Source organism: Schistocerca nitens, chromosome 1, assembly GCF_023898315.1.
Source record: "Schistocerca nitens isolate TAMUIC-IGC-003100 chromosome 1, iqSchNite1.1, whole genome shotgun sequence".
Taxonomy (NCBI): domain Eukaryota; kingdom Metazoa; phylum Arthropoda; class Insecta; order Orthoptera; family Acrididae; genus Schistocerca; species Schistocerca nitens.
The window spans coordinates 477,566,263-477,577,947 of NC_064614.1; the positions used below are offsets into that span (position 1 = coordinate 477,566,263).

The window sequence follows — 11,685 nt, forward strand, 5'->3', positions numbered from 1 at the left end:
CCCCTCCTCCTTCCTCATCACTTGCGAAATGAGGCCCCGGACTTGGGACCGGCAGTGGTGGAGTTTTTCTCTTTCCTCTGTTATATCGTTCAGTAATTAATTCGTTTACAACTGGTTGCTTCAGGCATAAAAGGAAACTGACCCGGAGTTTGTTAAATTAAAAATGTAGAAATCTGGCCAAAAATCTAAACCAAGAAAATCGGCTATCTGGGCCAAGAGTCGTTAATCGACAACTGACTCCTTTAGGTACGAAGTCGAGTTCCATATGCGACGTTACGCTGTCAGTGTGAATGTGTAGATGTGAACTGTAACCATCCTTATTCCTATTAAAGGTAGAAACTATCCTTAGATTACTTGTTTTTCATTCGATGTATTTTCAAGTGTACAGATATGTATTTAACATCTTATAGCTCTGCAGTTTTACTGGTTGTGATCAAACGTAAGGGTTAAGATATGCGTATGTCATTTAAGACGCAAATGTTTGATATGAAGTTTCCACTGTTTAGAAGTGCTCCATGTTTTATTTGTTGGTATTAAGGGCCACAACCCTCTCTTCCGGTTACTTTTTAAGATCTGTCAGTGAGGTTTTTTATTTTAGTTAATCATCTTTGTCACGGAGGGTGTGGACAAATTACTTTCGTTCTAAAGCTCTGCTAAAACAGTATTCGGGGCTTCTACAACATGCGCCGAAATTCACTGTCCACTTCAAGAAGGAAGACAACGAAAATATTTGCTGCATATAAGCCCAAATAGAAGTGCCACCATATAAAATGTCTGAGGTGCAAATTGCTAAATATGAAAACACTGAAGTAAACGAAATAAGTGCCAAGCGAAGAATAAAATTCTCTAAGTTGTGGCAAAAGACATACCTTTATATAGCCCTCATCGAGATTCGTACACACCCTGTTATAACTCAACAAAGCAAATTCCGATGTCAGCCGTGGTAGGGACTAAGACGATCTCATGTTTAAGAACAACACAGTTCTAGATTGAACGAATAGCATGCATAGATATCTTGCAGTGTGAACAGAAACATCTAAGCAGAAAATGGCTGCGTAGACGTATCCGACGGCTTGCTAATATACTCGTTAAATGTATAACTGATGTGGAGAAAAGGGCAACATTACAGATGGTGAATACCACGAAGCGTGGTTAAAAAGCGTTATCCGGGTAAGATGAAGTGCACAGAGCGAAACCTGACACACAATGCCAAGGGGAGAGTGTTTCAAGTACACGCATCAAAGAAGATGAAGGAGGAAAAAAGTTCTCAATGTCAGTATTCCATTTATGGTAAACTCAAATTTGGTATTAGGGGAAAGTTCTGCAAGACCATAAAGAATATGAGAATACACTAATGCTGCAAAAAGTTCATGATTTTTGTCGCATAGAACTGAGTTTCGAGCTTAGCAAAGAAGATTCAGAAAAGTTACTCTAAGAATGATACTCAGTTTAAGTCTGCCTTACTAAACGAGTTATCATATGTTAGCGACAAAACTAATTCGAGGAGCGCATTCCATGTTCATGAAAAAATTAAGTTTTGACGTTCAAAGTAGTAGTAATTTTTATTTGAACCATAAGTGGGATGACATACATTCCTCGATGGATTGATCCCGGCGAAATGACAGTATAGGAGGAGTATCGTGGAGCAAGACTGCCGCCCATCCTTTGATTTTTAATATACGTCTAGAGCCTGACAGCCCCTCACTTCTACTAGTGTAGACTGCAGCCGGCTCTGTATCTGTCTTTCTATCATGAACACAATGGAGCTGCCACCTGATCGGACGTTTACTGGGCCTTCTGAGACAATATTACTGGACAAAAGCTAATCATACACCAGACCGTAGCGGGAAGTACCTTGGTCTATTTATAACATCACATTTATAAATTAGTAGATTATTGGACTTAAGTATGAGAAAGAAAAGTATCTCCAATTCGTGGCATCGGAATTACGCTACTGTTCAGACCAAAGGTGGAATACGAATGTAATGTGTTATACGCTCCATGCGCTAGATCTTATTCCTTGATGGGAGAGAGGGTATCTGTTACTGTAAAAAGATAGCTTCTGTAAGGATAATTCTTGGAAAGGAAAGACATGATCAAGCTGAGCCTATTGTGCCGTTAGTTGAAAATATAAGTAGAATTATTCAGAAGAACTATAGATTGTTTGTATGAAGTGTTATAATAATATTGTACATCGGAATGTTGTGAAGACACTAATAAAAGCCGCATGCAGGAGACTGTTGGTGAGGGGACAAGGATTATTTCACTCTTTATGTTATCAACCTTTGGTAAGCCATCGCAGTACATCACTACGGAGGGTGAGGAGCCTGGGCGCCGCAGTCGACTCTACAGCACACGGCCTACGCACGATTGTGAGATTCCGCAAGGAGCTGCAAGTTCCTGTACCTGACCCACATTGCACATAGCAGAGGCCAACGACCGATTTACTAGCTGTCACTTTTCAGACGAACGTGGCCTAATGTATTAAACTACTGGCCATTAAAATTGCTACACCAAGAAGAAATGCAGATGATAAACGGGTATTCATTGGACAAATATATTATACTACAACTGGGATGTGATTACATTATCACGCAATTTAGGTGCATAGATCCTAAGAAATCAGTACCCAGAACAACCACCTCTGGCACTAAAAACGGCTTTGATACGCCTGGGCATTGAGTCAGAGCTCGGCTGGCGTGTACTGGTACAGCTGCCCATGCAGCTTCAACACGATACCACAGTTCATCAAGAGTAGTGACTGGCGTACTGTGACGAGCCAGTTGCTCGGCCACCATTGACCAGACGTTTTCAATTGGTGACAGATCTGGAGAATGTGCTGGCCAGGGTAGCAGTCGAACTTTTTCTGTACCCAAAAAAGCCCGCACAGGACCTGCAACATGCGTTCGTGCATTGTCCTCCTGTTTGTATATGAGAAATCGGTTGGAAACTTTCCTCATGTCAGCACGTTGTAGGTGTCGCCAGCGGCGCCAACGTTCTGTGAATGCTCTGAGTAGCTAATCATTTGCATATCACAGCATCTTCTTCCTGTCGGTTATATTTTGCGTCTGTAGCACGTCATCTTCGTGGTGTAGCAATTTTAATGTCCAGTAGTGTAGATACTGACTTAATACATTATTGTAGGTTTTTCTGAGGATAGGTGTCAGTAAAATCGAGGAGATAGTACAACGTGAATAGGTAGAGCGCGTTTCAATTCAAAATAATGTGTGTTGGTACGTGACAGTGCGATCATAGAAAGTGACTGCAGAAAATGCTCTCGCGGGCAGCCACGACGGTGGGCGGGAGAAAGAAGAGACAGTGCTGAAGCAAAAGCTTGCAGACTGTGAGAGCAAAATGTTAAAAATTAATTAAGTCGATAGTGTGCTGGTTAGGAGGAGGGACACGATGCTGAGACGATTGGGATTCACGTAATTACTCCAAAGAAGAAGAAGAAGAAGGTGAATTTAAATAATAAATATCCTACTGGAGATGTGGGTAGATGTCTCATCACGCAGCAGCTTTAATGACGTTAGGGACAACACAAAAAGTAGCAACGTTACGGAAACATGACAAGTTTTATCGCACAGAACTGGACTTCTCCGCGATACATTGTTCTGTCTATGGCATTTTGTTTTAAAAGATGTCATAATAAGCAAGTCACCATGAGCGGACGGGGCAATATAGTTTCAGAAAAAGCTTACCACATCAGATTCTTACAAAAAATGAAACATCTGAATTAAAGCTGACAGTCGTTTATTCAGACGAAACGTGGATTTGTATATGTCACAATGAAAATCTATGCCGTGAAAGTTATAGTGAGTTAGCAGTATTGTCACACAAAGGCGCAAGTCAATGTTTAATTGTTGCGCTATGCACGTATTTGCATATAAGCGTGTAGGGTTCAGCGCTCCACTTGAAAGATTGCTAGAATTTGAGGCAAAACAAGCGCCGTAACAATGTAAGTCGTACAGAGGCAAGCTAGTGTGTCGGAGCTTACCACAGTTCACTACTACCAGCGCGATGTCATCATAACGCGCCTGTGCTTAGCATACAAAGGATAGCACCATACTTCGGGAGTGAAATTAAAAATTAAAATAACTCTTCCGAACTTCGTCAGTGTATGCTTACATACATTAATGTTAACAAAAAGTCTCGGAATGATCAAATGAATGTGACAGCAAAATAAGAGAAAAATATGTGGCGCTGTATAATAAAATTTTAAAGGTAAAAATTAGTCAGAATATGTCATAATTAAACGTTCTAAGTTTCAACTTGAACAGAGCAATATTTTGGTCAAAATCTGCGTTTTTACGAAAAATTGAAGCCACTAAATATTAGACTCACAAAGCTGAAAATTCGTATACAGCCTCAGTTTCATGTAAAACCATTAAATATGTGACACCAATAGCTACCTCTGTTACTTTTCATTTAGAACGAAAACGTTCTTATTGATGGTAGATTAAGTATCATTTGCATTTTTAATAGAAAGTTCTAATTACAGGACTTGATTACATTCATGAAATAATACAGCTGTATCAAGCTTTAAAACTAAATTGTAATTAATAATGGGTACAAGGAACCTTAAAGAGGCAGTTCAGAGGTCATGTTCTACTGTTCGTTGCGTTCTAAATATTCTAGCCGGAAAAGTTTAAATGCAGTCGAGTTAAAACTTTTTCAGGAACTAAAGCAAACTTAACTCTATCTTTATACAAATGAAGAAGGTTGTAAATTGTTAAACGATAGAGTTATTAATTAACATGTTTCCGAGAAAGGGACTATTTAGATACTGCTACCTGTGCATAGGGCGGTTGATAGCAGATGTTCTATTTGGCGGTTCGCTGTGCTGCTATATAAATACAGCCAGAGAGGCAGTGAAAAGAGACACTTCGCACCGAGATATCAGTCTGTCCACATAAGTCCAAAGTCTGCGTGCGTTGCGCTTCGGATGAACATCAGGGCTGAGCAGACTTGAATGCGTTTTCGGTAAAAGTTGGAAGTGAACTCGTGAGGACTGTACACCATCCAGAATCGCTTAGATTTCGCGGAAGTATTTGTGTTCCGACCATTATGTTGAAAAAACCGTGTGGCAAATGGCGAGGTTACTTTCCACTTTTATGGCGAGCGATTAACTTTCGGGATTAGAAGTCAGGGCGACAGAACATTTTACTTGGAACATGCCACAGAGGCCGCATCTGCACTGTTAATAGTGTTGTTTCCGAAAGAGACAGTGGTTAGAATACGAAGAGTTATATTTTGTATGCGTGAACTTTCGCAAAAATATCAATCAGTTAAAAATCAAAACTTTTACCTGTGGGCATAGGTCCTGATACCGCTGAGTAAATGGCAGGTAGGAACAATTTATTTCAGTGAGAACAAAGAGTAATGTGGGCTTGCAGACTGGAAGTTATCAGTATGTTCTCCATCGCTTTCTCGTTGACCGCAAAATTTGTAAACGGCGGAGGTACATGTAAAGCACGCACAGATAATTTAGGTGTCTTTTCATAATGACATAATGAAGTAACAAGTATCTGACTTTTACCCGGCGCCCCACAAGTTTAAGTCGTTATCGCCCCTTCCCCTCCATTTTCCTTGGTCGTAAACACGACGGCGTTGCCACCTTGCCGAGGTCTCCCTTTCGCTTTGACATACTGCTTCTTCGCACGTGTCAATGTTTTCAAACAATGCCACATCCATCGCCGCTGTAAGAGTGCAGGCGCATAGCTCGTCAACGCTAGGACGGAAATTATGTGAACACCATTTAGCTGAACATGTTTTTTTTTTACACAGATCTTTGAGCAAAATGATGATTTCATTGGTCTTTTTAGCTGTCATATACAGCTGTTGTGTCTTTCTGAGTACCTGCATTACGTCACCAACGACGGGGAATTAGAGAAGTCGATTAGTGATAAATGTTAGACTGACTGATAAATATAAGGAAGCTACAAATTTGGATGCATGTGTTAACGAAACGCGAAAGTTGACAGGCAGGCAGGCGGGTGAATGGCGGTATTCGGCACCTACCTGCTGTGTGCGGACAGGCGAGACGCCAGCGCCCAGCTCGCGTCTGCGTGTGTCTGCGGTGGATCCGCAGCGGGCACAGCCTCTAGCGGCCTCATAGCCGCCGGATGTGCCCCATCAGGGTCGGCTCGCGATTGGACGCGACCCACGCCCGGCTGCGCTCCTTTCACTTGTAGCTCCACCACTCACCCGCAATTTGCGACACCTATTAAGCACTTCAGCCCGATCTCGCAGTGACAACGGGTGTATATGTTTACACTGCGACTGTTTGTGTTCCTGCGTAGTTCGTCTCTCTCTCTCTCTCTTTCTCTCTCTCTCTCTCTCTCTCTCTCTCTCCCCCCCCCCCCCCCATCTCACTCATCGCTCCAATAAGTATCATGGTACACATGCATGGTACCTCCGTTTGGCAAAGCGTCGTTACTGTTATTTGTATACTTATTGTCTTCTACTGGCCTGGTTGAATATTCACTATATGAAAAAAGAAAGGGAGGGAGATTAATGTTTGATAACTTAATGTCCTTCCAACAAGGAAATCCTTGGAGACTAATCACTAACTCGGATTTCATAAAGGTAAGGTATCTTGGATTTTAACCTTAAGTCGTCTGCCACTGTGTGCTAAAAGCGCATGCACTATTTTCGTTACACTTGTAACATTCAATCAGCCTTGACGTAACCACTTCTTCCGTCCTATTCACATCCCACTTGGCATCCTGTACTGACAGCAAAGATATGGAGATCTTCCTCTGTCGGATGGTTGGGTTGTTGGAAGCAGTCTTAGCCTGTATAATTAATACCTCCACCACTTTTCTGGACATACTCAAGCAAAACACATTAAACTTCTTAATTCCGCTTCTTCCGAATATTAGTCTCTGTTGCATTGTGTGTGTGTGTTTTACTGTTACTTGGCTGAGAAGCCAACACCGCATTTCGTCATGGGACTTTGCCGACAAAACCTGCATTCTATTAGATTTTGGCTGTTCCTCTGTGTGTGTGTGTGTGTGTGTGTGTGTGTGTATGTATATATATGTGTGTGTGAGCGTGTGTGTGCGAGTGTGTGTGTGTGTGTGTGTGTGTGTGTGTGTGTGTGTGTGTGTGTGTGGGTGGGTGGGTGGGTGGGTGGGTGGGTGTGTGTGTGTGGGTGGGTGGGTCGTAACTATCTCACCTCTATGGTTACTAAAGTAGTTACAACACACACACACACACACACACACACACACACACACACACACACACACAAATACACTGAAGAGCGAAAGAAACTGTTACACATGGCTAATATCGTGTAGGACTCCCGTGAGCACGCAGAAGTGCCGCAACACGATGTGGCATGGATTCGAATAATGTCTGAAGTACTGCTGGAGGCAACTACCAGCATGAATCCTTCAGGGCAGTCCATAAATCCGTAAGAGTAGGAGGGGGGGGGGGGGGGCGCTGGAGATCTCTTCTGAAAAGCACGTTGCAAGGCGTCCCAAATAAGCTCAATAATGTTCATGTCTGGGGAGTGTGGTGGCCATCGGAAGCGTTTAAATTCAGAAGAGTTCCTGGAGCCACTCTGTAGCAATTCTGGACGTGTGGGCTGTCACATTGTCCTGCTGGAATTGCCCAAGTCCATCAGAATGCACAATGGGAGTGAATGGATGCAGGTGATCAGACAGGATGCTTACGTACGTGTCACCTGTCAGAGTCGCATCTAGACGCATTACGGGTTCCATATCACTCCAGCTGCACACGCCACATTGCAGAGCCTCCACCAGCTTAAAGAATCCCCTGCTGACATGCAGGGTCCATGAATTCACGAGGATGTCTCCATACTCGTACACGTCCATCCGCTCGATACAATTTGAAATGAGACTCGTCCGACCAGGAAACATGTTTTCAGTCATCAACAGCCCAATGTCGGTGTTGACGGGCAGAGACAAGGCGTAAAGCTTTGTGTCGTACAGTCATCAACGGTACACGAGTTCTATACTGTCCTGCCTCCTAATTTGTACGACTGGTATACCATTAATATTTCTTGTACTATCCGACATTTAGAGAGGTCAGCGTGAACTAGATGCTTCTTGGCGCCATTCTGTCAGCTATTAGTTGTGTCTTTAGGAACAAATCGTCCGAAGGGGGCATTGATTTTGTTGTAGTTTTCATGTAATGTTTTTGTGCGCGTAGCGAAGAGAATTATTGTTAAAAAGTGCCAACATATTGTTTTACTCAGTGATAAAAATAAACGAAATAACCTTAGTTTTCAAAGAGTCAAGACTCTTTATTCATTGTGGTCCGTTTGTAGGAAACTGACAAAATAAGAAATGGCGACCTTGCCTATAATTTGCTGCTGCAAGTATCCGATGTTCTACCAGTACAATGTCCGCCTGCTTAGCTGAGTGGTAACGTGCTTGCCTCCCATGCAGCGGGCCCGGGTTCGATTCCCGATCGCGTTGTAGAATTTCTCCGCTCGTGAACCGGTTGTTGTGTTGTCATCCTCATCACCGGCACGCAAGTCGCCCAATGCGGCGTCGACTGAAATAAGACTTGCACTCGGCGGCTGAACTTCCCCGGATGGGACCTCCCGACCAACAATGCCACACGATCATTTCATTTTCATTTACCGGTACAATTTAAGAAACTTGCTCTTAGAGTTAGCTTTAAAAAATGTGTTTAGCATTATTAGCGCAACATAATGTTTACAAATGATATGCAGACTTTTCCTTGCGGTTTTTATGCTAAGTTATTAAATAAATTTTTTGCATTATAGTGTGACAACTGAAAGCCGTTTAGAAAGTGGAGCTCAGATGAGTTGCATTTAGCTGTAACAGTATATCTAAATGTGGATCATGGATTAAATGAATGCGCATGCATATACAATGTGCCTAATCTAGCAATTAGGAAGCATGCTGAAAATAAAATAAAAAATGCGAACGAAGATATAAAAATGTTTAAATTAGAGTTATATTAATACAGTAAGCTGCTCACGGGCGTTGATATATATCAACGGGACAGGTGAAAATGTACGCCCCCACCGGGACTCGAACCCGGGATCTCCTGCTTACATGGCAAACGATCTATCCATCCGAGCCACCGAGGACACGGAGGTTTATACGACTGCACAGACTATCTCGCGCACGCCTCCAGCGAGAGTCACATTCTCACCTTGTATATCCACACACTACGTGCGTAATGTCCCACCCTAACACACTCATTACTCGTGGAAGACATTCTTACCAGGTCCCGTAAGAGTTCGGGGAATATGTGTGCATCCGCACAGATGAAGAAGGTCGTGGCCGGCATTTCCAGAACTATATATTTATATGGATATGGTGTCTGTTCTTTCGGACCATATCCATACAAATAAAAATGTTTGGTTCCAGTAAAGTGTTTCCAACGAAATTGACAACTATGTGACGCAACATATTTTTTTCTCGGCCGATTTCGGTCTTAAATGTGCAGAAATTATTGTGGGACATCGTGAAATATTTCTGCATCAGCTTCTATAATTTCATGAAGTTCTGATACGTGGAAGAGCTATACGGTGCCTTAAAATGGTGTCTGTAACGGAGGTGCGTTCCAAGCTGGGTTTCTTTCTGCAGAAAATCATAACATCACAGAAATTCGTGGGCGCTTGAAGAATGTTCAAATGGCTCTGAGCACTATGGGACTTAACATCTATGGTCATCAGTCCCCTAGAACTTAGAACTACTTAAACCTAACTAACCTAAGGACATCACACAACACCCAGTCATCACGAGGCAGAGAAAATCGCTGACCCCGCCGGGAATCGAACCCGGGAACCCGGGCGCGGGAAGCGAGAACGCTACCGCACGACCACGAGCTGCGGACTTGAAGAATGTCTACAGTGAACTGGCAGTGAACGAAAGCACGCTGGGTCGTTGGGTGAGGCGTCTGTCATCTTCCCAACAAGGTCGCTCTGTCCGATCTCCCGTGGGCAGGCCGGCCGCACACAGCTCTGATGCCTGCAATGTTGGAACGTGCGGACACTCTCAATGCAAACGAACTTCTCCTTCTCCATGACAACGCAAGGCCTCACGAAAGTCTGCGCACCAGAGAAGAGCTCACGATACTTCATTGGTCTGTTCTTCATTATCCACTCTACAGGCCGACTCTCAGACCTTCCGGCTTCCATATGTTTGGTCAAATGAAGGACGCACTCGGTGTGGAGCATTACTTGGGTGATGGCTAGAGTATTGATGCAGCAAGACGTTAGCTCCGACATCGACCAGTAGACTGATACCATGCGGGCATCCAGGCCGTTGCAGTAAGGTGATGTAAGGCCGTCGTACTGGACGGAGATTATGTTGAAAAATAGGGATTTGTAGCCAAAAGAGTGGAGAATAATGTGTTGTCTTGAAATCCTGAATAAAACCAACCTGCTTTCTCGAGAAAATGTATTTCATTACTTGTTGAGCGTCCCTCGCTAATTCGTTAGCATATTCTTACATCTGACGACATTATGTTCTCTTGAAACATGTCAGAAGCAAGAAAACTTGTTTTCGGCATTCGACAGAACGAAACGGATTGCGCCGTAGTTTCAGTACAGCAGAAGCTACGGCAGGAAAAAGGGGGAGAGCGGGGGGTAAAGGAGTCCACCCAAGAAACGTTGTCGAATGGAAGAGAAAGGATGAAAATCCAAGCGAAACGTCAAGCCTACCAAAGTATCCTGGGAGCTGACGATGAGCCCATGCAACAAATGTCAAAGGTAGCGAAGGAGAAAAAAATGGTTCAAATGGCTCTGAGCACTATGGGACTCAACATCTTTGGTCATAAGTCCCCTAGAACTTAGAACTACTAAAACCTAACTAACCTAAGGACATCACAAACACCCATGCCCGAGGCAGGATTCGAACCTGCGACCGTAGCAGTCCCGCGGTTCCGCACTGCAGCGCCAGAACCGCAAGACCACCGCGGCCGGCTGCGAAGGAGAAGAAATCTAGAACTATAGCTCCACTTCCGAAAATGAAGTGTTTTGGAGACTTTATAGGGGAGGCCTCATTCGTAAAAGAGAGAAATGGTATGACGAGTTGTAAGAGGAAGATCGAATGGAATACATGATCAGATGCATGAAATGCAGATTGTGGATTCATCCAGAGGATGGAAGGCTGGGGAAAGGAGTGAAAAAGTTCCACTGCAGTTCCCGCAAATAGTGATGCAAAAACTACAAAATGAAATATTTCCTCAGAGTTAGATTATTACGTACCTTTAAGCTCAGGGAAATTGTTTACGAACGTGGTACATCTCATGCACCCAGTGGTGCAAATTAGGACACCAGAGTCCTAATTTGTACTACTTGCAGACGTTTAGGAAGTTAAGTGCTGTGTGTCTATTGTCCTTAGAATCTCCATTATTTAAAACAACATTCTGCAGTTAACTACAGCATTGTTTAAATAATGTTCGAACTTAATGTTTAGGCTTTAATAAATAAAGATTCGAAAGTGATACAGTTTGGGCATCTCTCCCCTATACTGCCAGAATAGGGGGCCTAAGATGCTGCATGAGATTCTATCTGTATCTCAGGCGGGACCAGCCTGGAGTCGATCCACGGCGCGCTCGCCCCGTAGTAGCAGTAGCGGACGCGCCTGAACGTGACACACACTGGTGGGAGCCAGCCACAGAGCATACACTAAAGCCGTCGGCACACGGACCGTGCTGTCGAACGTTAAC

The 11,685-nt window shown here is 43.5% G+C and overlaps 1 protein-coding gene across 2 annotated transcripts in view; it reads right to left on the minus strand.

Annotated features, from left to right (window-relative positions):
• LOC126252055 (glutamate-gated chloride channel-like) overlaps positions 1-6,168 on the minus strand; it is a 135,545-nt gene extending 129,377 nt beyond the window's left edge. For both annotated transcript variants that reach the window (XM_049952875.1, XM_049952864.1), the window contains exon 1: positions 6,022-6,168. The gene's annotated coding sequence lies outside the window, so the exon portion shown is untranslated. The remainder of the gene's footprint in view (positions 1-6,021) is intronic.
• Positions 6,169-11,685: the final 5,517 nt, after the last annotated feature.